At 39.1% G+C, this 14,710-nt stretch overlaps 2 protein-coding genes across 7 annotated transcripts in view; one reads left to right on the forward strand and one right to left on the reverse strand.

Moving 5' to 3' along the window:
• Positions 1 to 14,710, reverse strand: part of LOC144768753 (interferon-induced very large GTPase 1-like) — a 426,778-nt gene that overhangs the window by 346,143 nt on the left and 65,925 nt on the right. The window lies entirely within an intron of this gene.
• Positions 1 to 14,710, forward strand: part of LOC144768755 (general transcription factor II-I repeat domain-containing protein 2-like) — a 428,006-nt gene that overhangs the window by 127,482 nt on the left and 285,814 nt on the right. The window lies entirely within an intron of this gene.

Genomic DNA, 14,710 nt, shown 5'->3' on the forward strand with positions numbered 1-14,710 from the left:
AAGGCGTTGGATAGCGTAAGGATAAAAATTACTATTCCCACTCCAGAGTGTGCAACAGTAGGGAAAGCGTTGGATAGCGTAGAGGTACAAATTACTATTCCCACTTCGGTGAGTGCAACAGTAGGGAAAGCGTTGGATAGCGTAGGGGTAAAAATTACTATTCCCACTCCAATGAGTGCAACAGTAGGGAAAGCTTTGGATAGTGGGAGAGTAAAAATTACTATTCCCACTCCAGAGAGTGCAACAGTAGGGAAAGCATTGGATAGCGTAGAAGTACAAATTACTAGTCCCACTCCAGTGAGTGCAACAGTAGGGAAAGCGCTGGATAGCGTAGGGGTAAAAATTACTATTCCCACTCCAGAGAGTGCAACAGTAGGGAAAGCGTTGGATAGCATAGGGGTAAAAATTACTATTCCCACTCCAGAGAGTGCAACAGTATGGAAAGCGTTGGATAGCGTGGGGGCAAAAATCACTATTCCCACTCCAGTGAGTGCAACAGTAGGGAAAGCGTTGGATAGCATAGGGCTAAAAATTACTATTCTCACTACAGAGAGTGCAATAATAGGGAAAGCATTGGATAGCGTAGAGGTAAAAATTACTATTCCCACTCCAGTGAGTGCAACAGTAGGGAAAGCGTTGGATAGCGTAGGGTTAAAATTACTATTCCCACTCAAGTGAGTGCAACAGTAAGGAAAACGTTGGATAGGGGGAGTGTAAGAATTACTATTCCCGCTCCAAGGAGTGCAACAGTAGGGAAAGCATTGGATAGCAGGAGGGTAAAAATTACTATTCCCACTCCAGAGAGTGCAACCGTAGGGAAAGCGTTGAATAGCGTAGGGGTAAAAATTACTATTCCCACTCCAGAGAGTGCAACAGTAGGGAAAGCGTTGGATAGCGTAGAGGTACAAATTACTATTCCCACTTCGGTGAGTGCAACAATAGGGAAAGCGTTGGATAGCGTAGGGGTAAAAATTGCTATTCCCACTCCAATAAGTGCAACAGTATGGAAAGCGTTGGATAGTGGGAGAGTAAAAATGACTATTCCCACTCCAGAGATTGCAACAGTAGGGAAAGCTTTGGATAGCGTAGGGGTAAAAATTACTATTACCACTCCAGAGAGTGCAACAGTAGGGAAAGCGTTGGTTAGCGTAGAGGTACAAATTACTATTCCCACTTCGGTGAGTGCAACAGTAGGGAAAGCGTTGGATAGCATAGGGGTAAAAATTACTATTCCCACTCCAATGAGAGCAACAGTAGGGAAAGCGTTGGATAGTGGGAGAGTAAAAATTACTATTCCCACTCTAGAGAGTACAACAGTAGGGAAAGCGTTGGATAGCGTAGAAGTACAAATTACTATTCCCACTCCAGTGAGTGCAACAGTAGGGAAAGCGCTGGATAGCGTAGGGGTAAAAATGACTATTCCCATTCCAGAGAGTGCAACAGTAGGGAAAGCGTTGGATAGCGCAGGGGTAAAAATTACTATTTCCACTCCAGAGAGTGCAACAGTAGGGAAAGCGTTGGATAGGAGAGGGCTCAAAATTACTATTCTCACTCCAGAGAGTGCAATAATAGGGAAAGCATTGGATAGCGTAGAAGTAAAAATTACTATTCCCACTCCAGTGAGTGCAACAGTAGGGCAAGAGTTGGATAGCGTAGGGGTAAAAATTACTATTCCCACTCCAGTGAGTGCAACAGTAGGGAAAGCATTGGATAGCGGGAGGGTAAAAATTACTATACCCATTCCAGTGAGTGCAACAGTAAGGAAAACGTTGGATAGGGGGAGGGTAAGAAATACTATTCCCACTCCAAGGAGTGCAACAGTAGGGAAAGCGTTGGATAGCGGGAGGGTAAAACTTACTATTCCCACTCCAGAGAGTGCAACATTAGGGAAAGCGGTGGATAGCATAGGGGTAAAAATTACTATTCCCATTCCAAAGAGTGCAACAGTAGAGAAAGTTTTGGATAGCGTAGGGGTAAAAATTACTATTCCCACTCCAGAGAGTGCAACAGTAGGGAAAGCGTTGGATAGTGGTGCAACAGTAGGTATGGCGTTGGATAGTGGGAGGGTCAAAATTACTATTCCCACTCCAGAGAGTGCAACATTAGGGAAAGCGTTGGATGGCGTAGGGGTAAAAATTACTATTCCCACTCCAAAGAGTGCAACAGTAGAGAAAGTGTTGGATAGCGTAGGAGTAAAAATTACTATTCCCACTCCAGAGAGTGCAACAGTAGGGAAAGCGTTGGATAGTGGGAGGGTCAAAATTACTATTCCCACTCAAGTGAGTGCAACAGTAGGGAAAGCGTTGGATAGGTGGAGGGTAAGAATTACTATTCCCACTCCAAGAGTGCAACAGTAGGGAAAGCGTTGGATTGCATAGGGGTAAAACTTACTATTCCCACTCCAGTGAATGCAACAGTAGGGAAAGCATTGGATAGCGGGAGGGTAAAAATTACTATTCCCACTCCAGAGAGTGCAACAGTAGGGAAAGCGGTGGATAGCGTCGGGGTAAAAATTACTATTCCCACTCCACTGAGTGCAACAGTAGGGAAAGCTCTGGATAGCTTAGGGGTAAGAATTACTATTCCCACTCCAGAGAGTGCAACAGTAGGGAAAGCGTTGGATAGCATAGGGGTAAAAATTACTATTCCCACTCCAAAAAGTGCAACAGTAGAGAAAGTGTTGGATAGCATACGGGTAAAAATTACAATTCCCACTCCAGACGGTATACAGTCATAATATCGAATAAAAAATATCAAATGGGCAAAATATAGAGTCAAAAATATAGATGGACACAATATCGAATGGACACAATATAGACTACAAAAATATCGAATAGAATAGCAAAATATCGAATAGAATAGCATAAAAATCTAATCCAAAATATAGAATGGAATAATATCGAATCGATAGAATATAGACAACACCAATATCGATTTTGAGGTAAGTAAGTTAATATCAATTTTTTAAAGTGTTTTTTATGTTACTAAATGTGTGAAAAGTGTATTTTTTATTTTATAATTAATTTTATTTAATTAATTTAAAAGTATTTAATTTATGCGTAATATAATTCTGTAGCGGGTTGTCGGTTTATAGGGGAATAGAGTGGGAAGTAATTGAAATATAATTAATTAAATATGTTAATTTATTTATTGGCATTTATGTTGAATCAATTGGTAATTAATTATTAATTGGTAAATAATTAAAATATAATTAGTCATTAATTTTAATTAATAGATTAATTGATAATTATGTTAATTAAATTAATGTATTTTCTGTAGTGGGTTGTGGGTTTATAGGGGAATAGGGTGGGAAGTAATTTAAGTATAATTAATTAAATAAGTTAATTTATTTATTGGTATTTATTTTGAATAATTGGTAATTAATTATTAATTGGTAATAAATTAAAATATAATTGGTAATTAATTTTAATTAATTGATGAATTGATAATTATTTTAATTAAATTAATGTATTTTTGGTAGCGGGTTCTGGGTTTATAGGGGAATAGGGTGGGAAGTAATTTAAATATAACTAATAAATATGTTAATTTATTTATTGGTATTTATTTTGAATTAATTGGTAATTAATTATTAATTGGTAATAAATTAAAATATAATTCGTCATTAGTTTTAATTAATTGATTAATTGATAATTATGTTAACTTTATTAATTTCTTTTCAGTAGTGGGTTGTGCGTTTATAGGGGAATAGTGTGGGAAGTAATTGAATTATAAATATTTAAATGTTTAAATGTATGTATTGCTTATTTTTGTTGTACTATTTAATTATTTATTAATTGTTAATTAATTTAGTGTTAATTGGTAAATATTTTCTATTAGTAGGTAATTTTTCTAAATAATTATATTTAATTTGTAATTGTAATTGATTAATTAATATATTATATAAAATTGTTAATTATTTTATATATTTGTAATTGGTATTAATACTTATTTTAATTTTATTCATATATGAAGTATTTACTTTCCCTACTGTTGCACTCACTGGAGTGGGAATAGTAATTTTTACCCCTACGCTATCCAATGCTTTCCCTACTGTTGCACTCTCTGGAGTGGGAATAGTAATTTTTACCCCTACGTTATCCAACGCTTTCCCTACTGTGTCACTCTCTGGAGTGGGAATAGTAATTGTTACCCCTACGCTATCCAATGCTTTCCCTACTGTTGCACTCACTGGAGTGGGAACAGTAATTTTTAATGTCCCGCTATCCAACGCTTTACCTACTGTTGCACTCACTGGAGTGGGAATAGTAATTTTTACCACTACGCTATCCAATGCTTTCCCTACTGTTGTACTCTCTGGAGTGGGAATAGTAATTTTTACCTCTACGCTATCCAATGCTTTCCCTACTGTTGCACTCTCTGGAGTGGGAATAGTAATTTTTACCACTACGCTATCCAATGTTTTCTCTACTGTTGCACTCACTGGAGTGATAATAGTAAATTTAACCCTCTCGCTATCCTACGGTAAAAATATTTTATATGTTTTGTTAATATATATATATATATATATATGTATTAAAATTATTATTATTATTTTTAAGTTACATTAATTATTTATTAATTTTAAGTTTATTTAGGTGTTTTAAGTTCGTTTAAATTAATTATATTTATTATTATATTAATTTTAAATTACTTTTAAGACATTTAAAAAACTCGATATTTTGACTGTCTATATTTTTTACAACGATATTTTGGATTCGATATTTTTGTACTTACCTGTTTGTAGATAGGAATTCGATATTCTGGCATTCTATATTTAATCCACGATATTTTGGCAGGTCGATATTTTGCTCCTCAATATTCTGTCAATGAACCCTCCAGACAGTGCAACAGTAGGGAAAGCGTTGGATAGTGGGAGGGTCAAAATTACTATTCCCATTCCAGTGAGTGCAACAGTAGGGAAAGCGTTGGATAGCATAGGGGTAAAAATTGCTATTCCCACGCCAGTGATTGCAACAATAGAGAAAGCATTGGATAGCGGGAGGGTAAAAATTACTATTCCCACTCCAGAGAGTGCAACAGTAGGGAAAGCGGTGGATAGCATAGGGGTCAAAATTACTATTCCCACTCCACAGAGTGCAACAGTAGGGAAAGCGTTGGATAGCGTAGGGGTAAAAATTACTATTCACACTCCAGAGAGTGCAGCAGTAGGGAAAATGTTGGGGGGCGTAGGACTAAAAATTACTATTCCCACTCCAGATAGTGCAACAGTAGGGAAAGCGTTGGATAGCGTAGGGGCAAAAAATTACTATTCCCATTCCAGTGAGTGCAACAGTAGGGAAAGCATTGGATAGCATAGGGGTAAAAATTACTATTCTCACTCCAGAGAGTGCAATAATAGGGAAAGCATTGGATAGCATAGAGGTAAAAATTACTATTCCAACTCCAGTGAGTGCAACAGTAGGGAAAGCGTTGGATAGCGTAGGGGTAAACATTACTATTCCCACTCCAGAGAGTGCAACAGTAGGGAAAGCGTTGGATAGCGTATGGGTAAAATTACTATTCCCACTCCAGAGAGTGCAACAGTAGGGAAAGTGTTGGATAGCGTAGGGGTAAAACTTACTATTCCCACTCCAGTGAGTGCAACAGTAAGGAAAACGTTGGATAGGGGGAGGGTAAGAATTACTATTCCCACTCCAAGGAGTGCAACAGTAGGGAAAGCATTGGATAGCGGGAGGGTAAAATTGACTATTCCCACTCCAGAGAGTGCAACCGTAGGGAAAGCGTTGGATAGTGTAGGGGTAAAAATTACTATTCCCACTCCAGAGAGTGCAACAGTAGGGAAAGCGTTGGATAGCGTAGAGGTACAAATTACTATTCCCACTTCGGTGAGTGCAACAGTAGGGAAAGCGTTGGATAGCGTAGGGGTAAAAATTACTATTCCCACTCCAATAAGTGCAACAGTATGGAAAGCGTTTGATAGTGGGAGAGTAAAAATTACTATTCCCACTCCAGAGAGTGCAACAGTAGGGAAGGCGTTGGATAGCGTAAGGATAAAAATTACTATTCCCACTCCAGAGTGTGCAACAGTAGGGAAAGCGTTGGATAGCGTAGAGGTACAAATTACTATTCCCACTTCGGTGAGTGCAACAGTAGGGAAAGCGTTGGATAGCGTAGGGGTAAAAATTACTATTCCCACTCCAATGAGTGCAACAGTAGGGAAAGCTTTGGATAGTGGGAGAGTAAAAATTACTATTCCCACTCCAGAGAGTGCAACAGTAGGGAAAGCATTGGATAGCGTAGAAGTACAAATTACTAGTCCCACTCCAGTGAGTGCAACAGTAGGGAAAGTGCTGGATAGCGTAGGGGTACAAATTACTATTCCCACTCCAGAGAGTGCAACAGTAGGGAAAGCGTTGGATAGCATAGGGGTAAAAATTACTATTCCCACTCCAGAGAGTGCAACAGTATGGAAAGCGTTGGATAGCGTAGGGGCAAAAATCACTATTCCCACTCCAGTGAGTGCAACAGTAGGGAAAGCGTTGGATAGCATAGGGCTAAAAATTACTATTCTCACTACAGAGAGTGCAATAATAGGGAAAGCATTGGATAGCGTAGAGGTAAAAATTACTATTCCCACTCCAGTGAGTGCAACAGTAGGGAAAGCGTTGGATAGCGTAGGGTTAAAATTACTATTCCCACTCAAGTGAGTGCAACAGTAAGGAAAACGTTGGATAGGGGGAGTGTAAGAATTACTATTCCCGCTCCAAGGAGTGCAACAGTAGGGAAAGCATTGGATAGCAGGAGGGTAAAAATTACTATTCCCACTCCAGAGAGTGCAACCGTAGGGAAAGCGTTGAATAGCGTAGGGGTAAAAATTACTATTCCCACTCCAGAGAGTGCAACAGTAGGGAAAGCGTTGGATAGCGTAGAGGTACAAATTACTATTCCCACTTCGGTGAGTGCAACAATAGGGAAAGCGTTGGATAGCGTAGGGGTAAAAATTGCTATTCCCACTCCAATAAGTGCAACAGTATGGAAAGCGTTGGATAGTGGGAGAGTAAAAATGACTATTCCCACTCCAGAGATTGCAACAGTAGGGAAAGCTTTGGATAGCGTAGGGGTAAAACTTACTATTACCACTCCAGAGAGTGCAACAGTAGGGAAAGCGTTGGTTAGCGTAGAGGTACAAATTACTATTCCCACTTCGGTGAGTGCAACAGTAGGGAAAGCGTTGGATAGCATAGGGGTAAAAATTACTATTCCCACTCCAATGAGAGCAACAGTAGGGAAAGCGTTGGATAGTGGGAGAGTAAAAATTACTATTCCCACTCTAGAGAGTGCAACAGTAGGGAAAGCGTTGGATAGCGTAGAAGTACAAATTACTATTCCCACTCCAGTGAGTGCAACAGTAGGGAAAGCGCTGGATAGCGTAGGGGTAAAATTGACTATTCCCACTCCAGAGAGTGCAACAGTAGGGAAAGCGTTGGATAGCGCAGGGGTAAAAATTACTATTTCCACTCCAGAGAGTGCAACAGTAGGGAAAGCGTTGGATAGGAGAGGGCTCAAAATTACTATTCTCACTCCAGAGAGTGCAATAATAGGGAAAGCATTGGATAGCGTAGAAGTAAAAATTACTATTCCCACTCCAGTGAGTGCAACAGTAGGGCAAGAGTTGGATAGCGTAGGGGTAAAAATTACTATTCCCACTCCAGTGAGTGCAACAGTAGGGAAAGCATTGGATAGCGGGAGGGTAAAAATTACTATACCCATTCCAGTGAGTGCAACAGTAAGGAAAACGTTGGATGGGGGAGGGTAAGAAATACTATTCCCATTCCAAGGACTGCAACAGTAGGGAAAGCGTTGGATAGCATAGGGGTAAAAATTACTATTCCCATTCCAAAGAGTGCAACAGTAGAGAAAGTTTTGGATAGCGTAGGGGTAAAAATTACTATTCCCACTCCAGAGAGTGCAACAGTAGGGAAAGCGTTGGATAGTGGTGCAACAGTAGGTATGGCGTTGGATAGTGGGAGGGTCAAAATTACTATTCCCACTCCAGAGAGTGCAACATTAGGGAAAGCGTTGGATGGCGTAGGGGTAAAAATTACTATTCCCACTCCAAAGAGTGCAACAGTAGAGAAAGTGTTGGATAGCGTAGGAGTAAAAATTACTATTCCCACTCCAGAGAGTGCAACAGTAGGGAAAGCGTTGGATAGTGGGAGGGTCAAAATTACTATTCCCACTCAAGTGAGTGCAACAGTAGGGAAAGCGTTGGATAGGTGGAGGGTAAGAATTACTATTCCCACTCCAAGAGTGCAACAGTAGGGAAAGCGTTGGATTGCATAGGGGTAAAACTTACTATTCCCACTCCAGTGAATGCAACAGTAGGGAAAGCGGTGGATAGCGTCGGGGTAAAAATTACTTTTCCCACTCCACTGAGTGCAACAGTAGGGAAAGCTCTGGATAGCTTAGGGGTAAGAATTACTATTCCCACTCCAGAGAGTGCAACAGTAGGGAAAGCATTGGATAGCATAGGGGTAAAAATTACTATTCCCACTCCAAAAAGTGCAACAGTAGAGAAAGTGTTGGATAGCATACGGGTAAAAATTACAATTCCCACTCCAGACGGTATACAGTCATAATATCGTATAAAAAATATCAAATGGGCAAAATATAGAGTCAAAAATATAGATGGACACAATATCGAATGGACACAATATAGACTACAAAAATATCGAATAGAATAGCAAAATATCGAATAGAATAGCATAAAAATCTAATCCAAAATATAGAATGGAATAATATCGAATCGATAGAATATAGACAACACCAATATCGAATTTGAGGTAAGTAAGTTAATATCAATTTTTTAAAGTGTTTTTTATGTTACTAAATGTGTGAAAAGTGTATTTTTTATTTTATAATTAATTTTATTTAATTAATTTAAAAGTATTTAATTTATGCGTAATATAATTCTGTAGCGGGTTGTCGGTTTATAGGGGAATAGAGTGGGAAGTAATTGAAATATAATTAATTAAATATGTTAATTTATTTATTGGCATTTATGTTGAATCAATTGGTAATTAATTATTAATTGGTAATTAATTAAAATATAATTAGTCATTAATTTTAATTAATAGATTAATTGATAATTATGTTAATTAAATTAATGTATTTTCTGTAGTGGGTTGTGGGTTTATAGGGGAATAGGGTGGGAAGTAAATTAAGTATAATTAATTAAATAAGTTAATTTATTTATTGGTATTTATTTTGAATAATTGGTAATTAATTATTAATTGGTAATAAATTAAAATATAATTGGTAATTAATTTTAATTAATTGATGAATTGATAATTATTTTAATTAAATTAATGTAGTTTTGGTAGCGGGTTCTGGGTTTATAGGGGAATAGGGTGGGAAGTAATTTAAATATAACTAATAAATATGTTAATTTATTTATTGGTATTTATTTTGAATTAATTGGTAATTAATTATTAATTGGTAATAAATTAATATATAATTCGTCATTAGTTTTAATTAATTGATTAATTGATAATTATGTTAACTTTATTAATTTCTTTTCAGTAGTGGGTTGTGCGTTTATAGGGGAATAGTGTGGGAAGTAATTGAATTATAAATATTTAAATGTTTAAATGTATGTATTGCTTATTTTTGTTGTACTATTTAATTATTTATTAATTGTTAATTAATTTAGTGTTAATTGGTAAATATTTTCTATTAGTAGGTAATTTTTCTAAATAATTAAATTTCATTTGTAATTGTAATTGATTAATTAATATATTATATAAAATTGTTAATTATTTTATATATTTGTAATTGGTATTAATATTTATTTTAATTTTATTCATATATGAAGTATTTACTTTCCCTACTGTTGCACTCACTGGAGTGGGAATAGTAATTTTTACCCCTACGCTATCCAATGCTTTCCCTACTGTTGCACTCTCTGGAGTGGGAATAGTAATTTTTACCCCTACGTTATCCAACGCTTTCCCTACTGTGTCACTCTCTGGAGTGGGAATAGTAATTGTTACCCCTACGCTATCCAATGCTTTCCCTACTGTTGCACTCACTGGAGTGGGAACAGTAATTTTTAATGTCCCGCTATCCAACGCTTTCCCTACTGTTGCACTCACTGGAGTGGGAATAGTAATTTTTACCACTACGCTATCCAATGCTTTCCCTACTCTTGTACTCTCTGGAGTGGGAATAGTAATTTTTACCTCTACGCTATCCAATGCTTTCCCTACTGTTGCACTCTCTGGAGTGGGAATAGTAATTTTTACCACTACGCTATCTAATGTTTTCTCTACTGTTGCACTCACTGGAGTGATAATAGTAAATTTAACCCTCTCGCTATCCTACGGTAAAAATATTTTATATGTTTTGTTAATATATATATATATATATATATGTATTAAAATTATTATTATTATTTTTAAGTTACATTAATTATTTATTAATTTTAAGTTTATTTAGGTATTTTAAGTTCGTTTAAATTAATTATATTTATTATTATATTAATTTTAAATTACTTTTAAGACATTTAAAAAATCAATATTTTGACTGTCTATATTTTTTACAACGATATTTTGGATTCGATATTTTTGTACTTACCTGTTTGTAGATAGGAATTCGATATTCTGGCATTCTATATTTAATCCACGATATTTTGGCAGGTTGATATTTTGCTCCTCAATATTCTGTCAATGAACCCTCCAGACAGTGCAACAGTAGGGAAAGCGTTGGATAGTGGGAGGGTCAAAATTACTATTCCCATTCCAGTGAGTGCAACAGTAGGGAAAGCGTTGGATAGGGGGAGGGTAAGAATTACTATTCCCACTCCAAGGAGTGCAACAGTAGGGAAAGCGTTGGATAGCATAGGGGTAAAAATTACTATTCCCACGCCAGTGATTGCAACAATAGGGAAAGCATTGGATAAAGGGAGGGTAAAAATTACTATTCCCACTCCAGAGAGTGCAACAGTAGGGAAAGCGGTGGATAGCATAGGGGTCAAAATTACTATTCCCACTCCACAGAGTGCAACAGTAGGGAAAGCGTTGGATAGCGTAGGGGTAAAAATTACTATTCACACTCCAGAGAGTGCAGCAGTAGGGAAAATGTTGGGGGGCGTAGGACTAAAAATTACTATTCCCACTCCAGATAGTGCAACAGCAGGGAAAGCGTTGGATGGCGTAGGGGCAAAAAATGACTATTCCCATTCCAGTGAGTGCAACAGTAGGGAAAGCATTGGATAGCATAGGGGTAAAAATGACTATTCTCACTCCAGAGAGTGCAATAATAGGGAAAGCATTGGATAGCGTAGAGGTAAAAATTACTATTCCAACTCCAGTGAGTGCAACAGTAGGGAAAGCGTTGGAGTGCGTAGGGGTAAACATTACTATTCCCACTCCAGAGAGTGCAACAGTAGGGAAAGCGTTGGATAGCGTAGGGGTAAAAATTACTATTCCCACTCCAGAGAGTGCAACAGTGGGGAAAGCGTTGGATAGCGTAGGCGTAAAAACTTACTATTCCCACTCCAGAGAGTGCAACAGTAGGGAAAGCGTTGGATAGCGTAGAGGTACAAATTACTATTCCCACTTCGGTGAGTGCAACAGTAGGGAAAGCGTTGGATAGCGTAGGGGTAAAAATTACTATTCCCACTCCAATAAATGCAACAGTATGGAAAGCGTTGGATAGTGGGAGAGTAAAAATTACTATTCCCACTCCAGAGAGTGCAACAGTAGGGAAGGCGTTGGATAGCGTAAGGATAAAAATTACTATTCCCACTCCAGAGTGTGCAACGGTAGGGAAAGCGTTGGATAGCGTAGAGGTACAAATTACTATTCCCACTTCGGTGAGTGCAACAGTAGGGAAAGCGTTGGATAGCGTAGGGGTAAAAATTACTATTCCCACTCCAATGAGTGCAACAGTAGGGAAAGCGTTGGATAGTGGGAGAGTAAAAATTACTATTCCCACTCCAGAGAGTGCAACAGTAGGGAAAGCGTTGGATAGCGTAGAAGTACAAATTCCTAGTCCCACTCCAGTGAGGGCAACAGTAGGGATAGCGCTGGATAGCGTAGGGGTAAAAATTACTATTCCCACTCCAGAGAGTGCAACAGTAGGGAAAGCGTTGGATAGAATAGGGGTAAAAATTACTATTCCCACTCCAGAGAGTGCAACACTATGGAAAGCGTTGGATAGCGTAGGGGCAAAAATCACTATTCCCACTCCAGTGAGTGCAACAGTAGGGAAAGCGTTGGATAGCATAGTGCTAAAAATTACTATTCTCACTCCAGAGAGTGCAATAATAGGGAAAGCATTGGATAGCGTAGAGGTAAAAATTACTATTCCCACTCCAGTGAGTGCAACACTAGGGAAAGCGTTGGATAGCGTAGGGTTAAAATTACTATTCCCACTCAAGTGAGTGCAACAGTAAGGAAAACGTTGGATAGGGGGAGGGTAAGAATTACTATTCCCGCTCCAAGGAGTGCAACAGTAGGGAAAGCATTGGATAGTGGGAGGGTAAAAATTACTATTCCCACTCCAGAGAGTGCAACAGTAGGGAAGGCGTTGGATAGCGTAAGGATAAAAATTACTATTCCCACTCCAGAGTGTGCAACAGTAGGGAAAGCGTTGGATAGCGTAGAGGTACAAATTACTATTCCCACTTCGGTGAGTGCAACAGTAGGGAAAGCGTTGGATAGCGTAGGGGTAAAAATTACTATTCCCACTCCAATGAGTGCAACAGTAGGGAAAGCGTTGGATAGTGGGAGAGTAAAAATTACTATTCCCACTCCAGAGAGTGCAACAGTAGGGAAAGCGATGGATAGCGTAGAAGTACAAATTCCTAGTCCCACTCCAGTGAGTGCAACAGTAGGGATAGCGCTGGATAGCGTAGGGGTAAAAATTACTATTCCCACTCCAGAGAGTGCAACAGTATGGAAAGCGTTGGATAGCGTAGGGGCAAAAATCACTATTCCCACCCCAGTGAGTGCAACAGTAGGGAAAGCGTTGGATAGCATAGGGCTAAAAATTACTATTCTCACTCCAGAGAGTGCAATAATAGGGAAAGCATTGGATAGCGTAGAGGTAAAAATTACTATTCCCACTCCAGTGAGTGCAACACTAGGGAAAGCGTTGGATAGCGTAGGGTTAAAATTACTATTCCCACTCAAGTGAGTGCAACAGTAAGGAAAACGTTGGATAGGGGGAGGGTAAGAATTACTATTCCCGCTCCAAGGAGTGCAACAGTAGGGAAAGCATTGGATAGTGGGAGGGTAAAAATTACTATTCCCACTCCAGAGAGTGCAACCGTAGGGAAAGCGTTGAATAGCGTAGGGGTAAAAATTACTATTCCCACTCCAGAGAGTGCAACAGTAGGGAAAGCGTTGGATAGCGTAGAGGTACAAATTACTATTTCCACTTCGGTGAGTGCAACAATAGGGAAAGCGTTGGATAGCGTAGGGGTAAAAATTGCTATTCCCACTCCAATAAGTGCAACAGTATGGAAAGCGTTGGATAGTGGGAGAGTAAAAATGACTATTCCCACTCCAGAGATTGCAACAGTAGGGAAAGCTTTGGATAGCGTAGGGGTAAAAATTACTATTACCACTCCAGAGAGTGCAACAGTAGGGAAAGCGTTGGATAGCGTAGAGGTACAAATTACTATTCCCACTTCGGTGAGTGCAACAGTAGGGAAAGCGTTGGATAGCATAGGGGTAAAAATTACTATTCCCACTCCAATGAGTGCAACAGTAGGGAAAGCGTTGGATAGGGGGAGGGTAAGAATTACTATTCCCGCTCCAAGGAGTGCAACAGTAGGGAAAGCATTGGATAGCGGGAGGGTAAAAATTACTATTCCCACTCCAGAGAGTGCAACCGTAGGGAAAGCGTTGAATAGCGTAGGGGTAAAAATTACTATAACACTCCAGAGAGTGCAACAGTAGGGAAAGCGTTGGATAGCGTAGAGGTACAAATTACTATTCCCACTTCGGTGAGTGCAACAATAGGGAAAGCGTTGGATAGCGTAGGGGTAAAAATTGCTATTCCCACTCCAATAAGTGCAACAGTATGGAAAGCGTTGGATAGTGGGAGAGTAAAAATGACTATTCCCACTCCAGAGATTGCAACAGTAGGGAAAGCTTTGGATAGCGTAGGGGTAAAAATTACTATTACCACTCCAGAGAGTGCAACAGTAGGGAAAGCGTTGGATAGCGTAGAGGTACAAATTACTATTCCCACTTCGGTGAGTGCAACAGTAGGGAAAGCGTTGGATAGCATAGGGGTAAAAATTACTATTCCCACTCCAATGAGTGCAACAGTAGGGAAAGCGTTGGATAGTGGGAGAGTAAAAATTACTATCCCACTCTAGAGAGTGCAACAGTAGGGAAAGCGTTGGATAGCGTAGAAGTACAAATTACTATTCCCACTCGTGAGTGCAACAGTAGGGAAAGCGCTGGATAGCGTAGGGGTAAAAATGACTATTCCCACTCCAGAGAGTGCAACAGTAGGGAAAGCGTTGGATAGCGTAGGGGTTAAAATTACTATTCCCACTCCAGAGAGCGCAACAGTAGGGAAAGCATTGGATAGTAGGAAGGTCAAACTTACTATTCCCACACCTGTGAGTGCAACAGTAGGGAAAGCATTGGATAGGGTGGGGGTAAGAATTACTATTCCCACTCCAAGGAGTGCAACAGTAGGGAAAGCGTTGGATAGCGTAGGGGTAAAA

The sequence above is a fragment of the Lissotriton helveticus genome, chromosome 7, assembly GCF_964261635.1.
Source record: "Lissotriton helveticus chromosome 7, aLisHel1.1, whole genome shotgun sequence".
Taxonomy (NCBI): Eukaryota; Metazoa; Chordata; class Amphibia; order Caudata; family Salamandridae; genus Lissotriton; species Lissotriton helveticus.